Raw genomic sequence first — 12,860 nt, 5'->3', positions numbered from 1 at the left:
AAACTGTTACTGGCTAACAGTGACTCAGTGTCTCATTCCATTCAAACAATGGCCATACCTCTATCTTTCATGCCTTCATACTTTCCTCCTTTTTTCAAACATCTTTTATTAAGCCACCAACCTGGAGTCAGAAATTCTAAAACTCGAGAGCTAGATAGCTTTGCATTATTAATCGGAATGAATTTGCAGAATTTTTAGTTGACAGAATTATGTCTTAAAGCACAAGAATTAAGGAAAACAAATGCTAAAATAACCAATTTTAACAGATCACTCTGCAAAGAAAGACAAAATCAAGTTTTAAAGAAGGTGACTATAAAGGAGTAGTACGTGGGAGTTTGGGGGGTTATGGAACTGTTTTTTACATGATTGTGGTGATGGTTACATGAATCTATACATGTGTTAAAATTCATAGAACTATCCACCAAAAAAAGTCAATAAAAATTTTTTTTATCAGCAAATATCCCCATGTTTCCCTTAATTATTTCTATCTTTGTTCATTTTCTCCGAGTCATAGAATTTCATCTCGGTCCTCTCCATTGGCCACGAGAATGATACTTGTACTTTCAGAGGATGTGAGAGAATAGCTAATAACCATCTTCAAGTGTTAAACACTCAACAATACTTTTAAGCAACTGAAAGAAAGTTAATCAGAATTAGGTCCGTGAAATGGCATTCCATTCATGGTCTCTCCCAGTTCCACTATTGATCTCTCCCTCGCTTTAGGAGAAGTGTGCACCCAATAAATATTAACCACCAGACATAGGGCCAGCAGCTCCGTGTTCCAGAATATGCCTCTTGTCAGCTCCCCCTGAGAAATAATCAGACCTACATTTAATATACTTGTAGCAATAGCAAAGTGCCTCCAGGATATGATGTGAAAAGTGTAAGTCAGAAATCATTTTTGCTTTATTTATTATGCTGTCATTTACTGTCATGTGGTAAAGGCCAAAGAATCTAATTCCCTTCACTGCTGGGATTGTAGCAACTTCTCCTTTTCTATGCAGATTTCACATCTGAAGGATGCTTAACTGGGCTCTCATTGAAACCCGATGCTGCTGATCTGGTCTTCCCATTGTCCACACACAGTCTGGGTTCTCCAAGGGAGAAGAGTGAATTCGACCTAAGGCATCTGGCTGTTAACCTTGTCATCTCTTTTGGGTGTCCAACTGAGACAAAATTAAAGTATAGCATATATTGTATGTGAATTTGCTTACATATATGCCCTTTGTTATACACATCTATAAACTTACTTGTGTTATTTAGGTGTTGACAATTCTGCAGCAGGCCATATTGAGGCAATAATAGTGACCCTGTACTTAAAATGTTCTGATTTTCTTCATTATGCATTTTTTGCATTAATTCTAATTTTTTTTTTAATTATTGCCCTGAAATCTTACCTGAGTTACTGAGGGCTTTTTTGTCAGCAGCTTAAATTTTGCAGCTGAGGTGAATGCCTCACTCATTTCACCCAGTCCTCAATGACAATACAAAAAATTTAAATGGAAAGTAATGGAATTTCCTTGAGAAAAAATTCAAAAGACTGAGAAATACAGTTTATTGATTCAGCCATTCAGAATTGTGTTTTAGCAACTGTATTAGGTTCCCAGGGCTGCCCTAACAAAGTACTACAAACCAGGTGGCTTAAAACAACAGAAATTTATTGTCTCATAGTCCTGGAAGAGTCCAAGATCAAGGTGTCAGCCGGACTATGCTCCCTCTGCAGGCTCTGGGGAGGAATCCCTCCTCATCTCTTCCTCCCTTCTGATGGCCCCGGCACTCCGTGGCCTTCCTTGGCTCGTAGCTGCAGCACTGCAATCGCTGCTCTGTCATCGCAGAGACTGCCCCCTGAGCATCTTCGCACCAGCTTCTGAAGCACCAGACCCATCGATGAAGATCCCACTCTACCCCGGTACTGCCTCTTCCTGACTAACTAACTGACTAACATCTGCAATGACCCCATTTCCAAGTAAGGTCACATTCTGAGGCACTGGGGGTGAGGACTTCAACATAGCTTTTTAGGGTTGATATAATTCGACCCTTAACACAGGCCAAAACAGTTGATAATTCTTGTTCTAATTTTTGGGCTGCCTGCACATCAAACTGCCTTGTGTGGGGTTTGTGTGGGGTGTGGTCCTGCATTGGTAACAAGTAAGCCAGCCACCCGATGGCCACAGTCTGCCCTTTCAGATGACCAATACCCTCCCCTTCCCGCTCCCTCCTACTCACTAGATTCTCCTTGTCCTTCTCCACTCCTACACACACCCTGTCACTTACTGAATCCTCTTCACACTGCTCCTACCCACAGCACGGCTACAAATCTCCTCTCTTCCCAGTTCCACGTTGCTTGCCAGCCACATCCAATTGCTGCCCGTGGGTGAAGAGCTGGTGGCCTCAGTAGTCTACCATTCTTTGACCACAGCTCCTTCCTGTCCTCACTCAATTGATCTGAGACTCCTCAACTCATTTGCCTAAATCTCACTAAAGCCTGGACCTCATGTGAGGAGATCCCCGTGTGTCATACCCATTTTCCAATGGCTTATCTCCCTCTTTGCACGGGGAACATCTTCCAAGTTCCTAATGTGAGCTACCATCAGACTCAAGATTCCATGGGTGGAGGGGAGCTGGCAAAGACAGAAAACGCAGCGTTTGTCTATCAACTCCACACTCTGACTCTCTATTCTTCTTGGGCAGCCACCGCCTTAGAGCAATAAACCATTTGTTTAATCACTTTGCTTTTCTCTGACTGCTAGTAATGAAATGCTGCACTCTCTAAAATAATTTCCTGACTATTTGCTAAGATTCATCTCTGACATTTCATTAAATATGATCATTTAACTGTACAAGTACAAATGCATTTTTAATTTAGCTTACTGCAGATATTACAGATGTGAGGAAATGAATTCGTATTGCTCTAGGACAAATATATCATTCACATATGCATGCCACAAAAGAACAAATTATTAAAAATTACTGAAACTTCCATGAAGATTTATATTTAACTTTTCCATTTTCAATCTCTATGTCATTGTGAAAACATATAGCATGTCACTTTGTCAGCCATGATTCTATGAAGAATGTGCTGGTGGTTCCATAAGGATCTTGATCAATAGCCATCACCTCTGTCATTGACATGCTACGTGGTACTAAAAGAAATGGAGACTGAGTTTCAAGTGTGAAGTTATGAGGTTAGCAGTCTTATCACTAAGCAGCAGGCTGTTTGCCTTCTCTACAAAAGAAAACAGCAATAGGAAGTGTATCTTCTATCCCATGTACAATAAATCCAACTGTAATTCATGCTCAAGTTTTGGTTAATGGAAAAGCACTCAAATGTAGACCAGCATTTTTTTTTTTTTTTTTTTTGAGACAGAGTCTCACTCTGTTGCCCGGGCTAGAGTGCCATGGCGTCAGCCTAGCTCACAGCAACCTCAAACTCCTGGGCTCAAGTGATCCTACTGCCTCAGCCTCCCGAGTAGCTGGGACTACAGGTATGCACCACCATACCTGGATAATTTTTTCTATATATATATATTTAGTTGTCCAGATAATTTCCTTCTATTTTTAGTAGAGACAGGGTCTCGCTCTTGCTCAGGCTGGTCTCGAACTCCTGACCTTGAGCGATCTACCTGCCTTGGCCTCCCAGAGTGCTAGGATTACAGGAGTGAGCCACCGCGCCCGGCCTAAAAGAGCATTTTTGAAGTCTTCTTGATACATATTGTCATTAGATTCAAAATTGACTGATGAAAAAATAAACTTGGTTTGGGACCTTGAGCTATCAAATATAGAACTTACAAGTCATAAGCTAACAATGACAGATGATTCCTGACTTACAAAGTTTCAACTTATGATTTTTTTGACTTTACAGTGGCACAAAAGCAAAAGCAGTATGCATTCAGTAGAAACCGTACTTTGAATTTTGATCTTTTCCCAAGCAAGCAATATGTGATACAATACTCTCTTGCAATGCCGTTTTGAGCATTTTTAAGGTAGGCTAGGCTAAGCTATAATGCTCAGTAGGTTAAGTGTGTCAAATGCATTTTCGACTTTCAATATTTTCAACTTGCAATGGGTTTATCAGGACATAAACCCAACGGAAGTTAAGAACACCTGTATTATCTCATAGGGTATCAAGTATTTGCACAGAATGTACTTTTAATGCTGTGGAAAGAAATAAACTTATTTTGAAAAATCTTTACGGTATATTTTAGACTGGGGACCAAAACAAAATAATAGAGGCAATTGCTTGAAGCAATTACCTAGAGGAAAATTCATTCCAAATGTAGAAGTAAACAACTTATTTCCAGATATCGAAAAAGCTAAAATAACTCAAATATCCTTCAAACTCAAGACACCAATGAAACAAAAATAAGTAAATAAATGGCAATGAGAAGCAAGTTTTCTTCCCAGCCTACCTTTTTATGAGTTTTAGGTCCACATTTAGACAACATAAAAGATTCACCCACATGCCAGATCACTCAGGGGCAGTTAAGCTCTCTGTGTAGTTTCCATGTCATCCACAAATTTCAAGATTTGAGATTTGAAAGGGACCTTTGAGATCAGGTGGATTATTTTACAAATAAGAAAAAATGAGGCTCAAATAATTTGCATGAACACACACCTCAGTGGCTAAACCCAAACGGAAAGCCAGGGCTCCTCGTTCCTGGTCAGCACATGATCCTCAGGGAATTCCCACAGGCCATGTTGGCAGGAGATGTAAGCACCGCTTTGCATATGAGGATACTAAACTTTACAATCAAAGGGCCAGCATGCAGCTGAGCACTTGGCCAGTACCTGAGTGACACGTGGCTTACCCACACACGGGGGCAGGGATAAGACAGGTAAAGAGATGGCAGGATATTATAGGAATTTGCCTCAGCAGCTTTTCAAAAAATACCCAACCCCACAGACCTTCTGACTCCCAGTTTAGAACTTTGTTAGTAGATACCTACAATGGTTACTTTTATGTGTCAACTTGCCTGGGCCACAGGGTGCCAAGATATTTTGCTCAAGCATTATTCTGGGTGAGATTAACAATTGAATCAGTAGACTGAACAAAGCATATTGCCCTCCCTAATGCCAGTGGCCCTCATCCAATCAGTTGAAGGCCTGAATAGATCAAAAAGGCTGACTTACCCCAAGGAAGACAGAATTCCTCCTGCCTGACTGCTTGCAAGCTGGTTCATCAGCTTTTTCCTGCCTTCAGACTCAAATTGAGACACCAGCTCTTCCTGGTTCTCGGGCCACTGGACTCAGACTGGAACTATACCGTCAGCTCTCCTGGGATTCCAGCATGACAACTGCAGATTTGGGGACTTGTCAGCCTCCATAATCATGTGAGCCAATTCCTTATAAAAAAGCACTTTATACACAGACATGCACACACAGGCACACACGCACACACAGGCGCACGCATGCACACATATCCTGTTGGTTCTGTTTCTCTGAAAACCCCTGACTAATACAACGTCCCTGGTGTCTTTAAATTTCACATCATTTATAATAGCTTTTTAAAATTTCAACTATTTTTTCATGAAAAACTTTAGCACAGGCAAACGTCATGGAAACCCAAAGCCAAAAAGAGTTTGCAGCAATACGAAAACCTGCACGTCAGAGCTATTGGATTACAGTTCTAAAATAGACGCCACATAAATATCACACATAACAATTCTCTAACTGTGTTGCAGTGAAAAGGCTGTCATTCTCCAGGCCTCAGTTTAGTGTGAGACTAACAGAGCCAATCGTCTTGATTTTCCCTTCGGACGAGGTTTTGAAATATCACACTGAGCAGTCACACCACTTGCAAGATTGCTGGCACTACTTCCATCACTCACATTTGATTTGGATTTTCTCTCTCCTAATGAATAAAATGTCTTTCTTCCTCTCCCAGCTATGAAGCTGGATGTTTCCAGGTATAGTACATTAAAATACAATTGGTGAAAAGAGGTTACCCCAAAGTTTTCTGACTTTTGAGTGGTAGTCTAGGATCTCCTTGCTATTTGATAAAGCTATTAGGCCAGCCAGTAAGAGCTTTAATTCATGAGCTCCAGGCTTGTAGGATACCACCATTTACAAGTGTTATTATTCTGCTCCTGTTACAAGCGATGGATTGAATTAGACCACGTGCCTGGGAGGACTTTGTTCAGCAGCAGCCAGCGGGAACGCACCAAACCCAAAGTGATAAGGTTGAAGTGAGATTATCATTGACAAAGATTTTTTTCTTTAGCAATAGGAGCAAACATATCATTTTTCAAAACACTGAAACATAACCTGCTAATTCAAATAGATTTTGAATGCAATGTGTGAAAACATTAAGAGAATAATTCTGTCTCTTCAAGGCTTAGCAAACAGCTGAACCAAGGATAAAAGTGCACAACTCTCCTAACGTAAGTGTTTGTCTTAAAATATTTTTTGGTATGCAAGTTTGCCACTGAGTGCAGCCTTCAGATACATAATGGTAAGGTTCTGCACCACACTTTTAGTTTAAGAAGTCTGGTGGCTGTCTCTTTTGTCTCCTTTAAGAGCAATGGCATTGTATCAGTTCTCTGTAGGATACAGAAGGAAACTGAGCCCCCTGCTTACTCAAACAAATATTTTCCTTTTTATTCTGGGAGGCAAAGGAGGAGCAGCTGTATTTGGATTAAGGTGGGAGTGCAGGTGGTGCACTCACCTGATGTGAGACACAGCTTGCCTTAGCCTCCTACAGCCATGCCCGAGGAGAAGTACAGCATGCATATCTTGACTGCATCTCCAGCCTTTCTTCCTAGTTTTTTTAAGTGCCAAGCAAACCAGCCCAGTTTGGGAACGAACAAGAAGACTCATGCAAAAGTATGCCTGCAGTTTCCCAACCTTTATGCAGTTAGGTACAGAACCACCACGTTTACACAATTGCATCCCATTCCCTATCTTGGTTATTACAGATCTACACTCATTTGTCAATAGCCTCTCTGGTTTCCATCCCTCTCCCCTAACTAAGCTCAACGTTCGAAATGGCCACCTCCCCAGACCTTTGAATTCTGATCTCCTCTCTCCCGCTGTGGTATGCCGGATTTGTGAACTAGCTCCAGAATTGATAATGACCTCGCTGTTTGGAGGCAACTCCTCAACCTGAGTACTATGCCTGCAGGTAGCTCCTGTTAGAAATGAGTCACCCTTTGGGCAGTGCGCATGAGTGGTCACACATGGAAGGCCATGCGCTATCGAAAGGGGGAAAGTGAACTTCCCATTCAAGCATAAAGCCACATAAGGTTTCCCTGACCATTTAAGCTGTCCATAACCAACCTGGAAAATATACAGCCACAGCAAAGATCATCTCCATAAGCCAAGCCACCCTCTTCTACACTCCTCTTCATCCTCCAAAGCCCTGCTTCTCCTGTCCCTCCCACAGGCACCAACACTCTCATTGCCTTTCTGCTGATCCTCCAGATCCCTGTCACTTTCCGCTTTCAGAAAGGGATGCACTATCAGTTCTTCATACCACAGTGTGACACCAAGTTGTATTGCCTCTAATGACCCAACAGGTATTTGGGCCCATCACATGGAAGGCCCTGCCTAATGAGTGACTTGGTGGCAAACAGACAGCACCAACGCAGAGTCCGGAAACCTGAGCAGAAGCTCAGCTGCACTAACTAGTTCTGCGACTTTACCTGCAAGGACTTAGTTTCCCCACCTCTAAAACAATAGCAATGGACCAGGTAACATTGAAGAGGTCTCTCATTCTATGTACCTACAGACTTAAATTTGCACAGCATTTGATACTTTCCAACATATTTTCATTTACTCATTTACTCATTCAACATGTGTTATCTCATCCTCAGCTTCCAAACAGCCTGTGGGGTGGATCAGGAAGATAGTACTACTATCCCCCATATTAGAGATGGGTACTCTAAAGTTAAGTGAGATTATATGACCTCTGCCAGGTCACATCTCTCTGCAGAGACTTAATATGTAGTTAAGTGTACAGAATTCCCCCAAAAAAGTAAAAATAACAACCAAAGGTAACATCAGTTTTATAGGGCAGTAAATAATATGGAAGTCAATGGACCCACCCCACCATCTCAACCCCCAAATATCACTTGGGACAACTTTAGTTGGGAAAAGTACCTCCCAATGGTATTCCCAGACCAGAATGGGAAAGCAGATTTTAGTAAATGACCGTGATCCAAAAAGGAATTCGTGGAAAGGAGAACAAAGGTTCTCACGAGTAATTACCATTTTCCTGGATCTATACTTAGCAAAGGATCTTGCTTCCAATTCTACTTGGAAATATGTTGACTTTAGAAAGGTAAGAAGTAACTATTAATTGCTACTTCTGGACCATAAATAAGAGAAGTGCCCACTGAGTCCTACAGTGAGGTGGTATGGACAGAAAATTTTCATTTGACCCAAGTCAAATACTTCGTCATATGTCAGGAGTACTTCCGCTCTCCAAGGAGATGACTGTTGTCAGTTACAATCTTATCATTAAGATTTGGTCCAGGATCAGCCAAGGAAAATAATCTCACTTTCATAAGAAATTACCCATATAATTAATTTTAATAAGGGTGGTAATACGGCTGAAATGCTCTATCAAGTGAGACTTCTGTTTCCCTTTTCTAAAATAATTCATAATATAATGTCTCAGCTCTGCCCTAATTCTCTCTCTGAGAAATTAGAGGCGGGGTAAAAACATTCTCCTGACCCTACTCTGGACAAAGTACACAACATTTGTAGTTTTCCTTCACTTCTCCCCCTTCGAAAAAAAAAGTGTTATATGTAAAGGCAATGTTTCAATTATTTTTTACAATTTAAGCTCTGGTTTGCTCTTTACTCAAAAGTTAATACATTATTTTCAATGTATGTTTAAATCTTACTTGCCTTGAATTGCATGACTCAGAGGGGCAGGACTGTGTACATTTAATTCCATTTTTGTGGTATTCCTAATGCTAATTCACATATGCACAAGTACCTAATGGTAGTGAAAACCAGAATTAATATTGGTGAAGAAGAAGATGATAATGATGGTGATGATGACGATGACGACATGCTCATAGTGGTTAATAATAAGGTCTGCCTCTTCCATATCTGCCACATCACATCTATGCCATTCTTCTAGGGCTTTAGAATTTCTTTCCTTCCTCAGTCATACCAAGTTTCACTAAAAGGCTTTTATCTGCTCTTCAGGATGATTTGATGGGGTGAAAGGAAATAAGAAGTTTTCCGTAACTCAGAAGAACTCTTGCTTTATCACAAGGGAACATAGCAATAAAGTATGTCAGGTAGGACAAAAGAGAAATTGCAGAATAAAAATAAATCATAAAAAGCTTCTGATGACCTCCTCTGAGTTAGAGGACTATTAAAATAGAACAGAAAAATAAATGCGAGAAAGTTAAGTTTTGCCAATAGATGTTTGAAACTTGAGATTTCCAAGGAGATGCTGAAGGCAAAGATGCCGTCCAGAAACAATGCTCGGTCTGAAAAGGCAGGTTTAGGTCACCTCTTCCCGTCAGATGGGTCAGAGCTGATTAAATATGACAAGTAGCTCTGAATAATTGCTCTAATCACTCCAGTGAGCCCTCTACCTTGTCCTAGCAAAGGACTGATGCCCTAGCCAGCGTCAGAAGCCAGACACTAAACCTGACATCTCTAACAAAGATGCATCTATTTTATTGGAGGCCTCGTTTGATGTTGTTGTTCATTGGAGGAAAAGATGGGAGAGGGTTAAATAGAGGCCTCAAAGTTGGCTGTAGATAAGGGTCTCATTAAACGGCTCAGGAGTCTGTATTTGCAGGTCGACTTGATGTGATGACCGGTTAGTGGAGACTGATAATATCAAGAAGGGCAAAAACATGTCACCCAGAATTGGGTTGTGGATTCAGCTCTTCCAGGGAGTAGGGGATAATTAGGGCGGTGTGTCATCAAACTTTTCATGTCAGCTAAGGAACACTCTCTCTCTAAAATAAGAAACTGTCAGATCTGCTTAAAGCGAGAAGAGACAGGGACCTCTTTTCAACCTATACCTCCTCGTTGGAGATGCCAACTTATTTTAGAGGGCTAAGTGGTGAGATGCTTCATTTGGGTCTTAGTCTTGTATGCATTTGTGGGTTTTACTACAAAATAAAACACAAATGATAAAACTTCTTAACCCTTGAGGAAGTTGAGTGTCTGTGACTTTGCCTAATACTCAAGCATTTTGCCTCACTACTCAGATAATTTTTACAGAAGCCAAAATAAGTTAGTCTGAGCAAGAAATTGTCCAAACTTTCCATACAAGGCCAAGGAATTTTCATAGGGAAAAACATTGCATAAAAATCTCTGTAATGTGCTAGAGACTGTTGGAGCTCATGGTACTAAATCTAAGTAATCTTTTTAGTACAACAACATGGCCCACATGCAGCCTTTTCTCTATTACAGGATTTAGCTCATTGTACGAGAGATACAGATTTCTGTGTCTGTTTCCCAACATGAACTTGAGCTCCTAGAGGGCTAGAACCCATCTGCTCACCTTTTAATCCCTAGTGCCTATACCTGGCTCTTGGTAGGTGCTGAATAAATGTTACGCAACCGATTTTTCTTTAAAGCTTTGATTAATTACTTAGCTAACATGATACCAAAGATCATTTTAACTAAGGTTCCACTTCTGAACTAATTTTCATATTATGTTAATACCATTCTTTCATTCTTTTTTTTTCTCTTTTTTCCACTTTCTGCCTTCCATATTTCACCCTTCATTCACTCTATCTCATGGACTATGAGACTAATGTAAGATTTTCCTTAAGGAAAGAGTATGTCAGAGAGGAAATGGATATTTACTGAGTGACTACTATATGTTTGATGTGATGCTATTTTTTTTTTTTTATTTAACCCTCACAAAAATACTGAAAGGGATCTCATATTATCTCAGTTAAGGAACTGGGCCTCAAAGAAGAAAATTTTCCCTATATTTATTCGAACACCAAATTGCATAAGCTTTTCCCCATATCAAACTGCAAGGAAAAAAAACAGCAAAGTTGCTAACTGGAGTAAGGTAGAACATGTTCTAAAAAAGGCTTAAAGGATTCCTTCATTATTCAAGTAATAGAATGAGCCACATTTTTCTGTACCTTTCTTCTACGGAAAGTAACCAACTCTCTTCACATTTGTCTTCAGCCTGACTGACTGCATAAACATGGAAGTTCACAGACTGCTACGAGAAAGAATATTTTGGAAAACACGCACATACCCAGACAGAGCCTCTGCCCTCTTCTCCAGGAAACATGAAGATTCTATTAATATTTGCTTTTATGGGGGTGGGAGGACAAATGCTGGAGGAAGGGTCCATCTGCAAAATAGTTAACGTAACACTTTTAATTGTAGAAATAACTTATATTAGAACAACTCTAAATTTTTGTTAAAGCTGCTTTTACAACTAACGCACAGTAGGAAAATCAAAAACACCATATCATTTTCCAAAGGAAACACAATTGTACACCAGAGCTTGAGCCTGTGATTTAAAAGGGCTTCCAATGCCACTTCTGCTTGGACAGGGACTGTGCACTCGCTGAGGCCAGTTTGACAGGATTGCTTCCTGGTCTGATGGGGCTGGGCTCCAAATCCTGTCTGAAAAGTTATCTCAAGAAGAGGAGGTTAAAAAACATTAACTTGAGTGCAGTAGCTGCATTTTCTCTTCAGCACAGAAGTACTACCCTGAGGCCACCCACAGCTGGGAGAAGCACACACAACACAACTTCGTGCCTCTACATAAACCAAAACTCTTCATGGGCATTTTACCCCAATCGGTGCCCAGCTCCCCAACTCTGATGCTATACCACAAAGAGAAGGTACAAAATCTTAAGCCACTCCAACTGGAGCTCTAATGAATCACTTGTAAGACACCCTGCCTTTTGAAGATAGCAGTTAGTTCTCTTCATTTGTGGATGATAACCCTAGACAAATTCTACTGATATTAATCAAAGATATTAATGTATCTCTGTACATACATTGAGTGGCAACAGCTAAGTGGGTTAGGCAAGAATCTGGAAAGTTAGAACCTTCGATAATAATTCTTATTCCATGACCATGTAGGTTTTTTTTTAATCTTAAAAGCCAAATATTCATAAACTGCTTCAAATAGTTTGGGCACGATAAATAAATAAACAAATAAATAAAGTGTCTACACATGTGGAAAACAGAAAGCAGATTTCTAGGAGGAAACATGCCTCCCTACGTTTTCGGAGAGGCAATTCATTGAGGGCCATGTTTCCATTTCATAAACTTAACTGTAGACTTTTCTCCAAAGAACCTAAAGAAACCATCCAATCTCCCCTTATAAGTTTGTGTAATCACAAGTAACATGTAGCAACAAACTTCATTCCTTTCATTTACTATTTTAATAAATGTCACTAGTCGCTCACAATGTCAGTGACTAGTGACATTTGCAGAAAAGACAGCTAAAGCCTTCATTTCCTCCTTAGGTTAAAGACCCATGATCCCAAATCTTCTTTTCTTATCCTTTTAGCAACAAATGCTTTTGGCCTCTTTGGTGCCTGTCTTCTCTCTTTGCTCAAGCCACCAGTTGTTCAGACCCTGCTTTATAAACTTACAATTGCTGCTGTCATAAGAACTAGAACCACACAAAAAGATCAGAGCCTGTTTTTTAGCTGCTGCTTCCTCCAGTAACTATTTTATTGGCATTTTAGAGATAAAACCATGTAACACATGGATACAGGAGAAGGAATACAAGAGCACAAAATAAGGCTGAAGCATTTTATAATCGCTACCAAGAACCAGATCACACAAGGTAGTGACTCACATGCAGGAAATTTTAACAAACAGGCATCCAAAGTGTTCTGATATAGTGAGAAACCAGAATCTAAATGCTATAACTACTTAAATAGGACAAAAATACT

The sequence above is a fragment of the Propithecus coquereli genome, unplaced genomic scaffold, assembly GCF_000956105.1.
Source record: "Propithecus coquereli isolate 6110/MARCELLA unplaced genomic scaffold, Pcoq_1.0 Scaffold141, whole genome shotgun sequence".
NCBI classification, from domain to species: Eukaryota; Metazoa; Chordata; class Mammalia; order Primates; family Indriidae; genus Propithecus; species Propithecus coquereli.
Note: the sequence above shows the minus strand (reverse complement) of the source record.